This window comes from Idiotropiscis lumnitzeri, chromosome 1 (genome assembly GCF_059441095.1).
Source record: "Idiotropiscis lumnitzeri isolate Australia: NSW breed Sydney's pygmy pipehorse chromosome 1, RoL_Ilum_1.0, whole genome shotgun sequence".
Classification (NCBI taxonomy): Eukaryota; Metazoa; Chordata; class Actinopteri; order Syngnathiformes; family Syngnathidae; genus Idiotropiscis; species Idiotropiscis lumnitzeri.
In genome coordinates, this window is record NC_142391.1 from 30,629,111 (window position 1) to 30,647,200 (window position 18,090).

The 18,090-nt window shown below is 38.7% G+C and overlaps 1 long non-coding RNA gene across 2 annotated transcripts in view; it reads right to left on the minus strand.

The window, feature by feature from the left end:
- Positions 1-18,090, minus strand: part of LOC148344212 (uncharacterized) — a 106,831-nt gene that overhangs the window by 17,439 nt on the left and 71,302 nt on the right. The gene's annotated exons all lie outside the window — the stretch shown is intronic.

Here is an 18,090-nt window from a genome sequence, read left to right on the forward strand (position 1 = left end):
ATTATGTAAAAAAATAAAAACATTTCAAATAACCTTAATTTTGTTCATTTTGTATTTTTCCATTCCCAGGCCATAAAAATGCAACAATGAAAAAGACAGACATGATAAATAGTTTGTTAGGGTTTTATTAGTTTTTATTTATATTTAATTTTTAATCAGTGATTGAAGCTCAGTTTTTATTAAATTTAGTATTAGTTTTTTTTAATACATCGTTTGAATATTTGTCCATGACTACGTTTTGTGTAATCAAGTAAACTACAATTCTCTAACAACTGTTCTTCCGGTTAACACAGCCTCACAGGCAGCAGCCTCCGGAAACAAATCATCAAATTTAAAAGAATAAGACAATGCTAATTTCCTTTTTCCGACAAAAAACCTTTATCTGGTGAAGAGTAAAAAGAAAAAACTCTTACCTCGCTGACAGTTTTGGTTCATTTCAGCCATTGTCAGCGCTGTCACAACTTCTGTTCAACTACGGTTTTTTGCTCACCACCAGACAAAAAGTGTTTTAGTCTGAAAAAAAGAAAAATTGAAAACTATTGAAAAAGAAGACAAGATGAAAGTCATGACGCCATATATCTTACTATTCTTCAAATCTCGATGAGTCTAGTAATAATAATATAGTAATAATATTTTCATTTTCCTGAGCATCTGGCTCGTACATGTATGGTCCAACGAAGGGAATTTCAACAAGCTCCTCTTCCTCCAACTCTTCAAATACGTGGATCCCCTCAGATACTTTTGAGCTTTCTGAGTCTATTTCGGACTTTCTTAAAACACTTTCGATGTTGAGCTCTGCCATAGTTGCCTTGGAATGACGTCACACTTGCGTCTCTGTTTCTTGGCATAATCTAACTTTGGGAAAACAATTATTTAGTCAAATATACCAAATAATGCTTCATGCTTTATTATTTGTATTACGTGTTAATTAGTTTACTTGTGACACGCAAATATTTCATTTACCATTTTCCGAACTTAATTCACACTTAATGAGGGCATGTTCTCTTGGCTTCTCACAAATTTCTGACTTAAGTTTGAATAACGCGTTAAGATAAGAGTACTAGTCTTGCAAAATCTCTTTTGGTAAATTGCTTCAATTTTTTCAAGGTTGCCCACAATTAATACAAATCAATAAATAAATAAATAATGCTATGTTCACCCGTTGTGTGCTATCTGACGTGCCAGATCACCAGACAGATGACGGCCCATGGACCAACGTGTGTTCTTGGCTGCGAACGGCAGCTCTCCTCCTCCATGTTCTCAGCGCGCTTGAGAGATATGAGATTAGACAGCTGCAAGTCACACTCATTGTCCTTCGTTAACAAGTGTAATTTGTGCCTCATTCTGTCATCCGGCTCTTCCAAGAGCGTCCAAATTCATTCTGGCGCTCCACGGAGGTTGGAAGAATCATCACGCTGGCATCCGTCATCGCACCATCTGCGACGAGGAGAGCGGTGAGCAGACACGTAAATAATCCAATATAAAAGAGTAAAAGGCTGTCCAGTTGATCACATAGAATGCAACGCGTACACACATACGGCACATACAGCTGCATCCCCACGGTTGCTGTCGGTTTGAATCCCCATTGTCATCTAATCTCATAACCCCACAACTAATTACAGCTGCAACAAATGAGACGATGCTATTCTCCGATGCGCACCAAATGGGAGAGTTGGAGCACGACTGTTGACAGCTGATTTAAAATCACGCCGTCGTTCAGACACTTGGAGTATATAGCATACAGTACGACAGCAGACCGACTGCCAAGTTCAAGCTCGGTTGACAGTTTTGCTAAATCAGCCGATTTCCCAGTTACTGCTTTTTAAGTATTCAATTGCCTCCTCCGATTCCCTTCTGCACACTTCATTCGGCCTGCGTCATTCAGAGAGGCTGCTACAGTCTTGCCACACTGAAGGCGAGCACGTCACCTGGCACAAGAGAGGAAGGAGGAAGAGGCTGATTAAAACTGTTTGGAGAACATTTGATCGGAAAAATGAGTGTGATAGTCCATTCAACAATCATATGTGGAGAATAATCTCTTTTCTTGGGTCATTAATTTGACAGGTCACCCATATGAGGTTGTCCCCACTCAGGTTACAGGTTATCTCGTCCGACTTTGGCAAAGAGACGAGACACACTCAGGACTGGTTGCTTGCCAGCCAATCGCAGGGCACATTCCCACCCGCAGTCACACCTGTGGACAATTTTGAATATTTGCAGGATGGGAGAGGAAACACACACTCAATGCAGAAAGGACGGGGGCTGAAATTGTGAGTCATATCTAATTTCACCTTGCTTCCCTAAAAAAAGCAAGGCGGACTTAAAACATTCAAATATTTCTTTATCCTTATTCTATTGGTATACATCTTTTTTAGGCTAGTTCTTTTTTTAGTGGGATATATGCCACAAAAAGCCAAAGAAGTTACAGTTGTTGAAATTCTGATATTTAAAATGACAGTTTTCCTGAAAATATTCAATTAATTCCAACTTGGGTGATAGCAGCAAGGTTTCACTGTACTTTTAAAGATAATTGCAATTGTGTGGGCTAGCCTAATTTATTGTTTCTTTTGCAACATTATTTATAAATATTGCTATTGAACTGCATCTTTTTGACAAATACCATAATAAACTTGTCATTTTTTTGGGAATAGCTTGATGAGTGGTAGGCTTTGATTTGCATGAGAGAAATCAGGGTGATATGTTGTCATCCTCCAATCAGAGCTCAGAAGGTTTGCACTATACTTCAGTACTCATTCCTTGCAGGAAAATATGATTTATGGTCCCTTTATATATGCTAGAATGAGCATAAATATTAGCACTGTGACCTTAGTGTCCTCCAAACTAGGCAAAAGCAATCACGGCTCAATTTAATGATGATTTAAATTGTCCCAAAGAGCTGCCGACCCATGGACGGTGTCACTTTAAGTCGTGTAAGTCGTAGGATGGAACCAGAGGGCTTTAATGAAATATGCAAATGCGTCGGTGAGGCAGGGTTCTAATATTAAAAAACATAAGCTCACGTTTCATGAAATAGTGGCCTCGGCTCTTAGGCCTTGCCTAAGTAATCGCTTGGTGCATCGTATCTTTTGAAGAGCAGACATGGCATCTGTAAAGCTGAAGGGCTGCACATGTGATACTAATCATGATATACATGTCAAACAGTGTTATTTCTGTTTGATTTTTTTTTAACTCGAAAGCCATTGTTGAATTTTGTGAAAGCGTACAGCTGTGAAACGGAAAGCAGACGTAATATGCAAGATTATTGTCATTGGTTATGCAAAGACTGTTTCTCTGCAAAAGGTCATTCTGCAGTCGTTTTGGTAAAAGAAACTGAAAACTAACGCAAATGTAATTAAATGGGTATCAAGAAAACATATTTGGAAGCAACTGATCATTGTCTTTAAATGGCAATAAACAGTAATAAAAAATACATACTGTACTATGTAGTATATAAATCCATAGCACACCTTTAAATATTTCACACAGTTGTATTTTTTGAGGACTTGAAAACCCAAAGTGCACAATCTCAAGAATAGTATTTATATAAAAATTAAAAATGATAAAATAAAAAATGCTTTTATTTTTTTTTAAATGACCAAGCTGCAGATTATGAGATTGATTTGTTTTCCACAATATATTCAAATTCATGTATTGCAATTTACTATCTGTATCTGTATTTTGGAAGAAACTTGCGCAAAACTGACAATCATAAAAATACATTTGCACCAGTTTAGCCCAAGCAGACAAATAAACATCCTCAGGCACAATATGAGGAAATGTGTGACTCTGAATTGTTAAAAAAAAAAAAAGTGTTACATTGTCATGATGACAACTATAACCTTGCGTTTTAAACCACTCATCTGTCTTAGCTCTTTTCTCAATACGCTTCATCCTTCTCATCTTCACTCCGGCTTCGACTCCCCCCCACCTCACCCCCACCTTTCCGAGCGTTTGAACACTTCAGTTGCCATTTAGGCCACAGAAATATGACATCTTGTGCTCTAATGATTTGCAGACTATAAGTGGAAATGCCCAGCATGAATCATGAAAATGCATTTTTCCATTTCCATTACGGAGGAGCCGACATGCTCCCAGAGAGATTTACACCATCATTGCTTTCTCATCCTCTCTCTTTATTCCTCTGTAGTATCCTCTCCCACTCCCTCCCCCCTAAAACGCACTTTCCTAGTCAGCTCATTTACACTTTGAATAGAGCTTTTGCATCAGTCAAGTTCAGCCACGTCCGTGACAGAATGAGCAGAATGTCACGACGTTGCGACTTGAATGTGGTCAGTTTACAAATCCATCCTCAAATCATTATTTTAGCCCCCTGGGCAAATTGACTTTTATGATTAAATTAATCAAAGATTACTTTGTGGGGTTTCAATTTGTGCAGTTGCATGCTTGAATGTAGACACGCTAGACTGCGGCAATTATAGGCACTCTTGTTTGAAACATAAGACTCGATCCTTGGAGCACAACACAAGGTTTCTCTTTTTTGGTTCTCTGAAAGACTGTGTGGGAATTGACATGGTAATAAGGACTATAAGCGTGATAATTCAGCAGCTGGCTTGTTTGTAAATGCACGTGCAAGGTTAAGAAATTCGATCTGTTGTGCAATGCGCGCCAAAGTGTATTTCTATTGTTGACAAAAATACAAGAAAAAAAATACGGATTACAAGAATAAACAAATGAAAAGAATTACATACAAAAAATGTCTGTGTGTGTTTAGATGGCTGACGTTTTAGGACAACTATTTGGCATTTGCTCGTTATAATCAACTAAAGATCAAGACACACTGCATATGTTGCATTACACAATAAAATATCCATGGCACAATGAACGATTTCTCAATTGTGTTTGTTCATCTGAGGACGACCATGTTGGGCCAATGACGTCACGCATGCACTGGATCTTTGGGCATTCCCGGTTCACAAAAATATTGAGTTTTCGGCATCTTTTTCGAGACCTTTTCATTGCGTTTATACCAAAGTAATCCTTTGAATCTTTGTACTACTCCTTATAAAAGCTTTTAGGGTATCTTTTTACATGTCTCTTTTAATGTTGCAACACACAATTGAAGTCAAGTAAACCGTTACTGCTGGTAACAAACATTTTTAATGTCGTAACAACTTTGTTATCCATAAATTTATAAAAATGTATTCCCATAACCCTTTTTTTCTTTGTTTCTGCACAACTGTATCTTGTTAAACACAAAACAATTAAGCAAATGTTTTCTTATCTTTAACAAAATCGTGACACAAGGCATGTAGCTTCAGCGGCCAGTTCAAAGAGAATCTCAGGTAATGCACTGCTAGTCCAGACATGAAAAATAGGAAAAGCCTCTTTCGTCTTCGGCCAGGAAATGAGCATGGCTCAAATGGAAGTGTTCAACAGCTGGTCGAGGCGATCTATAAACAGATGATGGTGAGCCTGATTGGAACGGCGCACTGTGCTACGTGCGGCTAAAGTTTCAACCTTCTGCCGCAGAGTGTAAATCATAAAGCACAAGGTAACACAAGCCAGATGTTTATTCACCATATAGTCTGTGTGTGTGTGTGTGTGTCGATGTGAGGTGGTGTGTTCTGTAAATGAGGTTAAAAAGCATCTTCAAAACGCCAATATATATGCAATACATTATGCACTCATGCTCAGTTTTGATTGACACTTTCAGAGAGGTATTTATTTAATAGTAATGTATGTTTAATATTGTGGTTACATCTTGCAGTGGTGCACAGCTGCATGTAATCATACTGAGAGCCGTTTGTAACGTTTTGTCTCGCACAAGATATTTGTGAATATCCATGCTTTACGTTGGATCTTTTGCAGATGATGTTGCAGTTATGGTACAATTAAGTACTGAATGACTGACATTCAGATATGAAGTTGTTCCGTCGCCGCAACCCTCTCTAAGACACATACAAATGAATGAAATGAATTAATCAGTTGCAACCACCCAAAAATATGCCCAAAAAAAAGGTTGGAATGTGTTTTCAATCACCAATATAGCAATCTAGAATATTTCTCCTCATATAAATGACATACATACAATTAAATTAAATGGAATTTTAATTTCTGGAATTTTAGTAGGCATTAACCCAGTGATCCTCAATTATTTTTGTGTTCATGCCCCAAGGAAAAAAAAACCTTATATGATTAATATATATATATATATATATATATATATATATATATATATATATATATCTTATCACATCTATAAAAATGTAATAGACACACCTCTTCAGAGCATTGTATCATTATTCACGAAGAAAATAAATAAATAAATCTTATAACAAAGAATGACTTAATTAGCATTTTTTAGTTTGACACAGAAAAGATTTGAAGACCATCAATTTCTTGAAGGGTGGCACGGTGGGCGACTGGTTAGCACAATGGCCTCACAGTGAGAGACAGCATCGGGCCTGGGTTCGGCCCATCCTGTGTGGAGTTTGCATGTTCTCCCCGTGCCTGCGTGGGTTTCCTCCGGGTACTCCGGTTTCCTCCCACATTCCAAAAACATGCATGGCAGGCCGATTGAACACTCTAAATTGCCCCTAGGTATGAGTGTGAGCGCGGATGGTTGTTCGTCTCTGTGTGCCCTGCAATTGGCTGGCAACCAGTTCAGGGTGTCCCCCGCCTACTGCCCAAAGATAGCTGGGATAGGCTCCAGCACCCCCCGCGACCCTAATGAGGAGAAGCGGTACAGAAAATGGATGGATGGATGGATGGATCAATTTCTTGAAATTAATAAAAATGAATGAGCGTGCCATTGCCACCTAATGTAGTGGATGTACAATTAGACTTTATTCTAGTATTCTTTAGGCTCACCTGTTTTCTGAAGCTGAGCATGATTGGTTGTTAGCTGAGCCCTGAGCAACTGTGATGTCATTTTCAGTCGACAAAAGTGACAAAATGGCCGCCCCCTGGGATGGCTAAAAATTGGTGGATTTTGCTGCTTCACTCATAATCTACCAACACATTAATAATCAGAATGCCATGTTTAGACTGGTGATGGCGCATAGAATATTTTAATCCAAAGCATTTTTGGGAAACTACACCTTTAATAGATCAACTGTTGACGCTGTTCTGTAACTGTGTAAACGGGTGGTAATGACACAGAAGTAGACAAATGTAAACATGCATTCAAGACCCAAAAATGAACAATAAGGAGTCTACAGCTAGCAGAGCAAGAGGACCTTTGCCAGGCATTTGTTTTAAAAGTCTGAATGGTGAACCTCGCACAGTTGTTAGATGCATTAAGGCAGACACACATTGTGCACAAGTGCGTCGTCCTCGCTTTGACAAATGCGCCGCTCTCTCCGCTCTAACAGGACTTTTATTGAACTCTAATGGGTGGAGACAGCCTCTGTATTGGACACAATCACGGGCTGCGGGAGGACCAGATGAATATTGAAGGCGAGAGCCAAAGACGACGTCGCTGATAGAAGTTATTTCAAAGCTGACAGGACAAAGCCACTGGAGGGAAAACAGACAACTGACAAGACTTTGGCCAGCTGAGCGCACCATCGGCTGCACACTGCACTACAACCTGAGCACAAATCGATCACAAGTTCGACTTGGTCAACTTCTTCAGGGCACACTTGCTAATAGTCACCCATTGAAATCATTTTAATTACACTGGTCAACAGCAACTTTTAATCAGAGATGGCATTATATGTTCCTAAACATTTTTGGGCACTGATTTAAAATGACTTAACTTTTTTCTTTTTTTAGCACATCAGGTTTTTGGACTATTTTAATTTTTTGCTTTAAAATTTGACCTCTAAGAGGTCGTGCAATACGAATTTTTATCATGTGTTGTAATTCATAGCTATGACGTTTCAGAAAAAAATCCACCTGCTGCTGAACGTAACCCTTAGTTCATAAATATGACTTAATGTATTTGTATATTAAATATTATTATTGTCATTAAAGTATTGCTTTTACTATGCAAACAGAGGGGAAAAAGGGCCAAATGCAGAACAAGGGCAAAAGTACAAATGTGTTATGAGAGACTAATTAATACGAGGCAGCACTCTAAATTAATGCTGAGCATTTTTGTCTCAAAGTCTGGAGAGTTTGTTTGCGCTACCTATCAGCAGGTCTCATCTTTGTAGAAAGAATCTGATGTTTGATATGCCTCACATGAAACTCCGGGCAGGTGTCGTTCATTCCCCAATTTGTTGTTGAACTCCAATTTACCTTGGTGTTTGACTTTAGACTGCAATTTAATACTCAGATACATCAGGAATCTAGTGTCAGACACATTTCTAAAACAATAGGTTTTTAACTATAAGAAAAAGAAACAATCCCAAGAATGTAAAGTATGGTTAATTTGAATAAATCCTGGTCCTTTTGAGTTGAAGGGAACAATTAATATTTAGTGACTTGTTAAAAATGTGGCCATGTAAATCATTGATGGATGTTAGATCCGTAAGGCGCTGATAAATGTTGCACAAATCCTCATAATTAGACTGAAAAGTGGAACCCTTAAAGCTAAAAGAAGTGCTTTACATTTCAACAACTTCAGTTATGTGCCGCCATGAAGGATCTGTTTTGTGCATGTGAGAATGAATCCAATTTTTTTTGCACATTTTCACCCAGTAAGGAAGCTGCGCAGATTCCCGGGGTTTGTAGATTTGCCAACACTTAAGATGTCCACATTGACTTGTCAAAAATAAAGTAAATAATAATAACGCCACTGCCGTTTGATATGTCACATGAATAAGCACCTGTCGAAGATGCCGCTGGCGACAATTCTGAGATCTCTTTTGGTAAAGGGGATGATGACTTAACAAGCCCTTGCCACTTTTGACTAACCAGAGCACCTGTCAATCACATCTCATAAACTCTCTGCTTTGGCGTGAGGCAAAGTGCAAGTGACACAGCAGGCCTCCGAGGGACAAATAAGTTGGTGTGGTGCTGAATTAATCAATGTTGACAAGAGCCGACCTCCCTGCGCTGTTTGCTGTGACGACGCATCATTGGTCTTACCTCCTAATTGCTCTTGCGTGGGTGTCATGAAGTAAAAACAAAACATACAAAGCGGTATGGTGCATTTTCAGACATGATTGTTCATTTGGTTGTTCTGTTTAGCGCAAAATGAGATGATTGAAGGCACAAAGGGACTTATTATCTGAAATAAATAAGGGTGGCAGAAATTATTACGCTCTTATCTGCTGTTTAATAGACACTTTCAGCAGCTACAGTTATTGATGTCGATTTATAGCCCAGGGCAGTTTCAGAGGGAAACGAATGTTTGGCAGGTACAGACTCAAGGCTCGGATATTAGGGAACAAAAAGAAACCCGAACCTGCAACACAACCCGACCTGATGAGTTTTTCATGTAAAAATGTACTAGTGTGGTGGACTTTTGACCACAACATGGTTTTGTCCATCCTCGATTTGCACCCTACCGGCTCAACCGCGGTTCCCATTAAAATACAAAAGTTCTTTTTCTTCTTTAATTGTCAAACGATATTCCACATGCGCTCGAGAAAGAGGGAAGGTAAATGGAGCACTGGAAAGGGACATGTACACATCTAAATGGCTGCCCAATGTGACGTTTGGATCAGACGCGGCTAAAATTTGGTTTGATACTTTTCATGAGGCCATGAGTGTGGATCCTCAACTGAATACAATGAGGAATATCCTTGGAAGAATGCCAACTGCCAAAGGTTAGGACAACCTTGTTGGTTTACTTCTCACTTGTTCTAATTTGATAAAACATTTTCTCAAAATAACGTAAAATGAATTTATTCCAGGCTCAAATAACTTTTATTTATTATACGCGTAAAAGGGTTATTGACACAGCATACTTTAGATGTTTCATTTCTTTATAAATGCACAATGCCTTTCTAGGAAGTTTTATTTCTAGGAAGTTATATGCAAAATCTAATCAAACAGACTTTTAAAATTTTTTAAATAATACATTATTAAATAAAAAAAGTCACTTCCTTACTCCCTCCTGACGTTAATTGCTGCTCCCTGCTACTGCTGGCGATACAATAAAAGCCCCCTAAAAGAGAGATTTATGACAAATTGGCACGCCCCTTTTTTAAGCTCAAATTGTTATTTACTTTCCGGTTTCAGCGTCTACTTTACAGCATGGAGGCAAGCGTGGTAATTTTGCTTGAATTCTCAGTTCTGTGGTCTAAAACGGCGGCCGATCGCCACCAAAATGCAAATGCACATGACTACTCTTGTCCACTTCAACCTGTGAAAGTAAAAAAAAAAGTTCTACTCAATAGTTTGAATTGATTGACATCAAACGTGAGCTTATGTGATGACCCCCACAAAATCAAAAGTACCGTGCTGATTGATTCTCCTCGTACACAGGCTGAGAGCATGAATGCGCACACGAACCCCGACTGGTTATATTTCGGACATTTAGCTATGCTAAAGTCGTGTCAACTCTCAGGAGGCAGACAGCAGGCGGGCATGAATCTTGGAACAAAGCAAACTTTTCGAAAGGTTTGAAAGATATTTTCGTGGAAAAGGAGTAGGGAAGTTGTGTGATAAATAATTGTTTTGAACAAATAGAGAAAAACCAAACCACGCTTGTGGAGTCAATTGTTTAGCTTTGCAGAGATCTCACATGACATTACACCTGTTGTGCAGCCAGCATTTTTACACTGTAAACTTTTGGGGCATCAGCAATGGAAGTTCCACTGTTATAAGTCAGAAATTTCAAAACTGCATCGAAAAAAAGACAATCCAGCATCGATAAACAGATGACCTCTTCTATGGAGATAAATAAGAAGCCAGCCATGTTTGCTTTTAAGAAGAAACAAAAGTCAAACAAGCGCGTAATGCACTTCTGTAATTTTCCCAAGTATCTTTTTGACTCGTTTCTACGTAGGCGTCTAGCGAGAGGCCTCCTGACTTCATGCTGTTTGCATTAGACGCCACATGTTTGGAGAAAACGCAGCGAATCTCAAAATGAAAGGTAATATCCGCTGACCTTTTCGACGGGACCTATCTACATTATTCAAGCGAGACGCACCGACCACATTTGATGCGGAATCGGCTAAACGACGCGCCGAGTCATCTTTTATTCATGCAGCTGCTCCCGAAGCTGCTGCTACCAAAGACAAATGTTGCGAGGTGTTTGCGGGTGACACTGATTTGAAAGTGCACTTTGAAATAATAGTCATAATGCTGCTAATAATAATCACATAGATTGTATTTAAAAGTCCTATCAGCAGGGAATGCTTTGGAGGCTTTATAGGATTGCTTTGATAAAGGTACTCAATGAAAAAGAGCACACAAGCATAACTTTTGCAAAGAGGGAATTTAGGAGTGATGACTAAGAACAAGTATAACAAACGCTTAAAAATAATAAAAGAAATAAAGACAATGAAAAGAGGTCCAAAAATGGATACACGTTTGTGTGGTCTATTTTTTTACTACTGCTTTTATTTTTTGCTGTTGTCTTCAGTAGTGTATGTTTACAAATTACTTTATCATACTTTTTAATGGAAGGCGATTTATTATTTATAAAGCGCATTTCAATGTCCTTCTCATAACATTTGAAGACAACATTTAATGGCAAATGATTTTTAAGACAAAGAAAAGTAGAGAAAGTAGTTTACTAAAGTTACTAAGCACACTGAAAAATGTCAAAACATTTAAAGTATTTCAAAACAAAGCAAAAATATCAAAGCAGGTTTCTAAAAGATTGTACTGTGTCATTGGTATGAAACTATTTAATACAGCAACAAAAATTGGGGGAAAAAAAGGAAAGTGTTTAACCTGGATTCAAAAGCATTTACACTTGGGGCTGACTTCACTTCTGTTGGCAGCTTATTCACTTTGTGTGCAGCATAACAGCTTCATGCCACTTCACCATGTTTACCTTGAACTCTGGGACCCACTTATCGACCCATCGGAGTCTTTCGATCTCAGAGCTCCACTGGGTTTTTATCCAATCTGCATTTCTAAACCAAAACCACTCATCAATTTATAAACCAGTAGCAGAATTTAGAACTCTATTCTACAGCTAACTGAGAGACAGATATTTCTTTCTTTTTCAGAATGCTTTTATACACGTTTGAAATGAACACAGACAGAAGTGTATATTACTGAAGTGTCAACAATTCTTAAAGCATGTTCATCGCTTTACATCCAGCAGCGGAACAAACCTTTAAGTCTTCTGTCAAAAAAAAGTTTGACCTGATAATTTATTATATCGATGCCTGTTGTTGTACGATGTAACCATTCTGCTTGTTTCACGTCATGCCAGTCTAATGATTTTCCTATGAGTTGCTCTCCTCTGTGTAACATTAAGTCTCCTAGGCTTTGGCCCAACTCATATGCCTCGCATCAGTCACGGGCTATGACCCATCTATCATCTATCTTATAATTACTCCATACAGCTTCCTTGCCATCTCTCACTGTGGCCTACACAGGCGGGTTCAGCCACATGCTTACCCGTCAGATGGTCTGCCAAAGTGATTAGAGCAGGGCAGTGAACAAAGTTCTAGGTTTAAAGACGCCAGGCTGTGGGTGGTAATGTGTTTTTTTTTTTTTTTTTATTTTAGCTGGACAAAAAAAAATGGAGGTATCAATTGTGTGCAAGACAGAGGGGGAGTTTGAGAATAGGTACCAAAAAGAAACTGTTTGGGCTGAGCGTCTGTCTTACATGAAGAGCAGCATGCTGCGACCATATGCTGGTCCAGGTGGACTTGGTATCCAAGCAACTGTATCAAAGCAGCGGGGGCATTGGCAATTGAATCCGGAGGACTTAACAAACTAGGAACAATGTAGCAGGTAAGATCACCTGTTTGTGCTCTTCCTCCAACACCTCCGCGGGGACCTCATTCCGACCAGGACTCGCCACCGACAGACCAGCGTCCTGTCTACTGAGACTAGTGGAACATTTGTCAGCAAATTCAGTCCTGACCAGGGACACTGGGAAAAAGTTAACATTTCATTCTTATAACTAACTAACTGCATTATTTAAACCCATAATAAAAGTTGCAATGGTCAAATTTTTATAAAATGTCAAAAAAGGCCCCAAAAAATAGATGAAGACAATGAAAGCTAAAAAGCTCCCCAAAATTCCCAAATAAATATTGAAACGTTGATTTGACTTCACAATTTTATTTTTAGACTTTTTCTGATTTTAATATCGATAACATGCAGATTCATTTTGCATTCATGTGTCCAATGCTCTTATAATCTTCTTACATTTTCTTATTAGATCAACAAGTGTTTATTGTTTACTCGGAAATTAAATGGATTTGTTCCATAAGTCAAGGTAACGACCTCTGCGGCGCAGCAGGAATTTATTATTAAATTAGTTGGCTTCTCTATTAAATAAGATGATACAGCACTCTTGTGCTGACATGTAGCTGGCTGGTCGAGGAAAAGGGGACGTTTCGGAAAAAGCTGGACGGAATAAAAAGGCTTAATTGTGCTGATGAGGAATTGCAAAATAGCCAACAAGCTCCTTTTAAGATGCAAATGGGTCATTTTCAAATGTTGCAGCCTGTCTGGAGTATATTCAGCAAAACACCACCAGCAACCCTCATAAAATACTTTATATAATAATCATATTAGCGGGGCTAATTTTCTCTAATTGCAACCACCTGATTCTGTAGCGAGCGGCTCGCTTATTAAGGGGACTAAACTGGAGAATGACAGATCGACATGGAACCTTTTTCGGCTTTCTGGAATTAAGCCCAGACTGCAGCAACCCAATGTTCTGAGTATCTCAACTTTCTAACACCGGGGGGACAAAACTTGATCCGTTCTGCCATTGGTGCTCCATATGTCTGAAAATTGCATTTCCACAGATTAATAAGTTATATAAATAAAGTTGTATTGTATTGTACTGTATTTGTGGAAAAGTTGAAATTAATCATTGTTTCACTTCTGCTAACTTTCGTTTTCATTACAATATATGCCAGTGAACTGTAACCTGATGCCATTTTGGTTGCACTCTGCTTGCACTGAAGTCATGTGAGAATACCACTACAATTTGTCACACAGCAGGAGAGTCCAAACTTGAGGGCCAGAAAAAAAAAAAAAAGGAAGACCAAGGAAGCTTCATCTCAGGGGTTTGTGAAACATGCTAATATCAATCCAATATACTGGAAGTCCAAATATGCTAAGGGTTCAGTTAAATGTATTGAAAGGAGGAGGGGGCGCTAAAATGTCTGCATCTGAGCGTTGTATTATCAATGACAAAGTTATTAGTATTAGAGGGCGACCTTGAAACAGTCAACGTATATTACCCTTTTTAAGAATCAAAATAAATAATAACATTAATAATTGATTTTTTTTGTTTAAATTAATGCATGATATCTTAAAGGGACAGTGTGTAGAATGTTTTGATTTTTTAAAGTGCATTCATTAAAAAACGCGATTAATTTAAATATGCAAAAAAAAAAAAACAGATTTTTTTATCACATCAACGTACATTTAGGTCCAATAAGGGATAATTATATTACATAGAGGGCGTAGAAGACGCTGTCATGTCTCGTTGCGATCTTTCTGCAACGGATACTCGAAGGAGACGATCACCCAATCGCAAATTTGCAGGATCAACTTTGTCACTTGAGGGAATAGTAGCTAGAAGTTAAACTTAAGGATTTCAATTTTGAGAAAGAAATAATTTAAATGCCCTTTTTCTGTTTTTTAACAACCCTCAATATTTAGAGTTCCTGCACAAGCAGTTGTCCGTCATAGCATGTCATAACACCCCTTTCCCAGTTTCTTAGTACCCAATAAATGAGTTCTTTCTATATTCCTAGTTGATTGTGGAGCAGACACACTGTAGGCTTCCCCACAATCAATCAGGTAAATTTACTGAAATATCCAAGACTAATCTGGATCAAAACTGTTGGCAAGGAAAAAAGGTAGCCACAGGACACACTTTTCATGGAACTTATTTCAGAAGAGAATGTGGATGGCACACAGTGTTGGGATAATGGGATACATGTGGAGATTTAATTTATCTGCACTTCAGCCTGCAGCTCCACATTAGCCTGAGTAACTTTGCAGACTGCTAAAGTGAAAGCAAAACCTCAACGGTGGGGGTGGGGAAAGTCTGCCTGACTAAATCTATGAACAAATATGAGCATCTGTGGGCTTAAGAGCTCACCTAAGATTCAAAGTGTAAATTATGTTTTTGTAGGAGTTTACAATGTAGCTGTCTTTAGTTTTCTTTTCGGTCATGTCATTCACAGTTGTCCACAGTGCACAGATGCAACATTATTTGAGCTAACTGGCCTCAATCCATATGAAAGCTATTTTATCAGCGAGTTGTGTCTTTGCACGAGGGCCTTATGAATCACGTTTGCATGGGCTTTGTTGCGTGCAACGGCAAAGGCCGCCATCTTTAGCTCCAAAGGCCGCGGAGGTGATCACTTCCTGGGAGAGGAAGTGGAGGAAATGAGGCGGGCACAGTCAGCAACAGCAACATGTTGACCACAGGCTATGCATGCATGAACCTCGTGGTAAACTTGGGAAATGAGGTTGCCATTCCCCTATACTTTGCCTGCAACGCAAACCGCTGCGTATGTGGTCGAGCTTGATTCCACTTCAAAGAGGAGATCCAATTAGACACAGTCATCCATTTTGGCTGTTAAGCTTCACAAATACAAATGTGGAACAGGAAAACATCTGCAGGTAGCATTTTTTAAATTAACTCCACACAATTTTGGGGATAATAAGGTTAATGCAGAAAAGCATGCCTTGCTATTAAGAGATATTGCAAGGTTAAGAAATGATTATATCTCTTTATTGGGTCTGGACACAACGGGTGCAAATTTAAAGGTAATTAAGGTCAATGGAACCAAAATAACTCCCTTCAGTCTGAAGGACACCCAAGAACTTTGAACTTCTGTAGACCCTGATGTGTGTTTTCTAGCTCTTGACTGGGTAACCCAATATGTGTACATGTGTGTGGACATGGATACATTAAGAGGTAACCGGCTTCAGTTGACAGCGTTGAAATAAAGTAGTCACTGTTGTGAAAATTGTCTACTCTAAAGCTGGGGTTCAGAATTTGTATTTATTTATTTTTTACCCAGAGTAACGCTCAAACAAATAATTGGTTCTCAAGTGTTTATATTATTACCAACATTAAATTACATTTGTGTACTAAGACCAAGTATTCATCTGTGAGTCAGTGGCGATAAAAATAAAAGACGTGTTCAAAAGTAATTGAATAAATGAAGGCAGATCATGACAGAGTACTGTCAACCTGCAGTAAGTTTCAACCATGCGGTAGACTAATATCGGTTTTGGCACTCTTCTGTACGACATCCTCGAGAGTAATGTTTTCCATCAACGACAAGGATTGTTTTATGGAGTAACAGTGCTGGATATTTTCACATTTTTCTTCAACTGTAGTGTAAAAGGAGCTCCGTGAACAACTGGAAAGTTCCACAATGTCGTCGTCTGGCTCTCGGGTCTGGCAAACAGACCCATAAAACTAACGAGATTATGGGTTCGTCCCCTTCAGAACATTCCCTGCCACCGCAAGCATGAAGCATACTTAGGATATCAAAAAGTGAAATTAGAGGCGTCCCTCTCAGAACTCTGGCTTGACTAATACAGAAACAGCATGTAAACCACATGACGTATGTATTCATTTAGGGTTAGAGTGCAGGATGAAATTACAATGCGAACGCAGCAGGCTGGCTCTTATGACGGACGGAAATGAGGAGGAAAGATTCGTTATATGGGTAATTGTAAGAGATAAAAAGAAAGAAAATGACATCTTTTATGAAGGCAATCATTTATATTTAGTTATGACAGTCATATACAATGAGTGTGATCAAGTCAAATTGGATCACAGCGTGTTGCAATGTCTAATTTCTCTACCAGTGTGAGCCCTTTGATATTGTCCCAGATTACATGTTGGCTTCAAATGTTTTACGACTGAGCAGTAGTAGCGATACGTGCGGGAATTATTTCTTCAATGCAAATTGGGTTGGATTTAAATAGCAGCATGCAATGGACTCGACTAATTGCTTTCATCGCTTGTTTGAGGACTGGTTTGTTGGTCTGTCAGGGCAAGGCTTTGCCGGTCTTAATTTCTTCCACACACCAAAGAGATTATTATCGAAGAGAAACAATAAGTAACATTGAGTTGTTATTGTTGACGACTAACGCTGGCAAAAGTAGCATTGACATTGTGCCGTATCTTCATTTTAGTTCAATAAAACAAGATAATCATACATGAAAAATATTTGTTAGTTATGCAGTGGATCCCAGCCAATCGCGTGGGATAGGGTGCGGGGCCAAAAAAAGCGAAAATATGCAGAAAATTGACAGTAACTATGAATGTTTTTTTTTTTTATTTATTCTTTAAAAAGGGCTAATGAACTGCTAATAAGCATTTTTCTTTCTAGCATTTTTTTCATGCGAGTTGAAGGAGAAAGGCTCTGAATAGACCAAACTGGGCCGTTGAACTTTTTTGTGTAAACTGTGAGTGAATGGAGTTTGAATCCTGTGGTGTTTTTTAGCCAAAGAAATTAGATTTTTTTTTTTTGAAGACTCGATCCTGGTGAGTGTTTTGGTTGAATGTGCCTAATTAACATTCCTGTGTCAATGTATCTCATGATGTGTAACTGAAAAAAAAAAACAGTCAGGAATGAAGTTTTGTGAACGTTGAAATTGTTATTAGCTAATGGTGAGAGGGAACTGAAAAAAAGTAAAGAATTGTAAACTATTTTACTCGCACATGCCTTCCTAGCAGGTGCACTACCTCGTGAGATAAGCTAACAGGCTCACGGAGGACTCCATGTGTGTAAGATACACATGTTTTTTTTTTATTCTATTTAATTTTTTTCACTGGTCGATTGTTGCACTGTTGTTTTTGGGGCCACCTTGAATGAATGCTCTGAATGTTTTTTTTGGGGGGACTGATAGAATCGTCGAAAGCTTGAACTGCAGCGACAGTAGATTGGATGCCTCGTAGGACGCCAGCGAGTGACGTTCGGATTTCCGTGGCCACCTATTTCTCTGGAGGGTGGTAGGACCGTCAAGAGGATTTCTTTTTTGACAAATCTTTTTTCTTTTTATTGTTTTTCTGAGATCTCAGACATTTTTTTTTGTGGGTCAGATCTGACA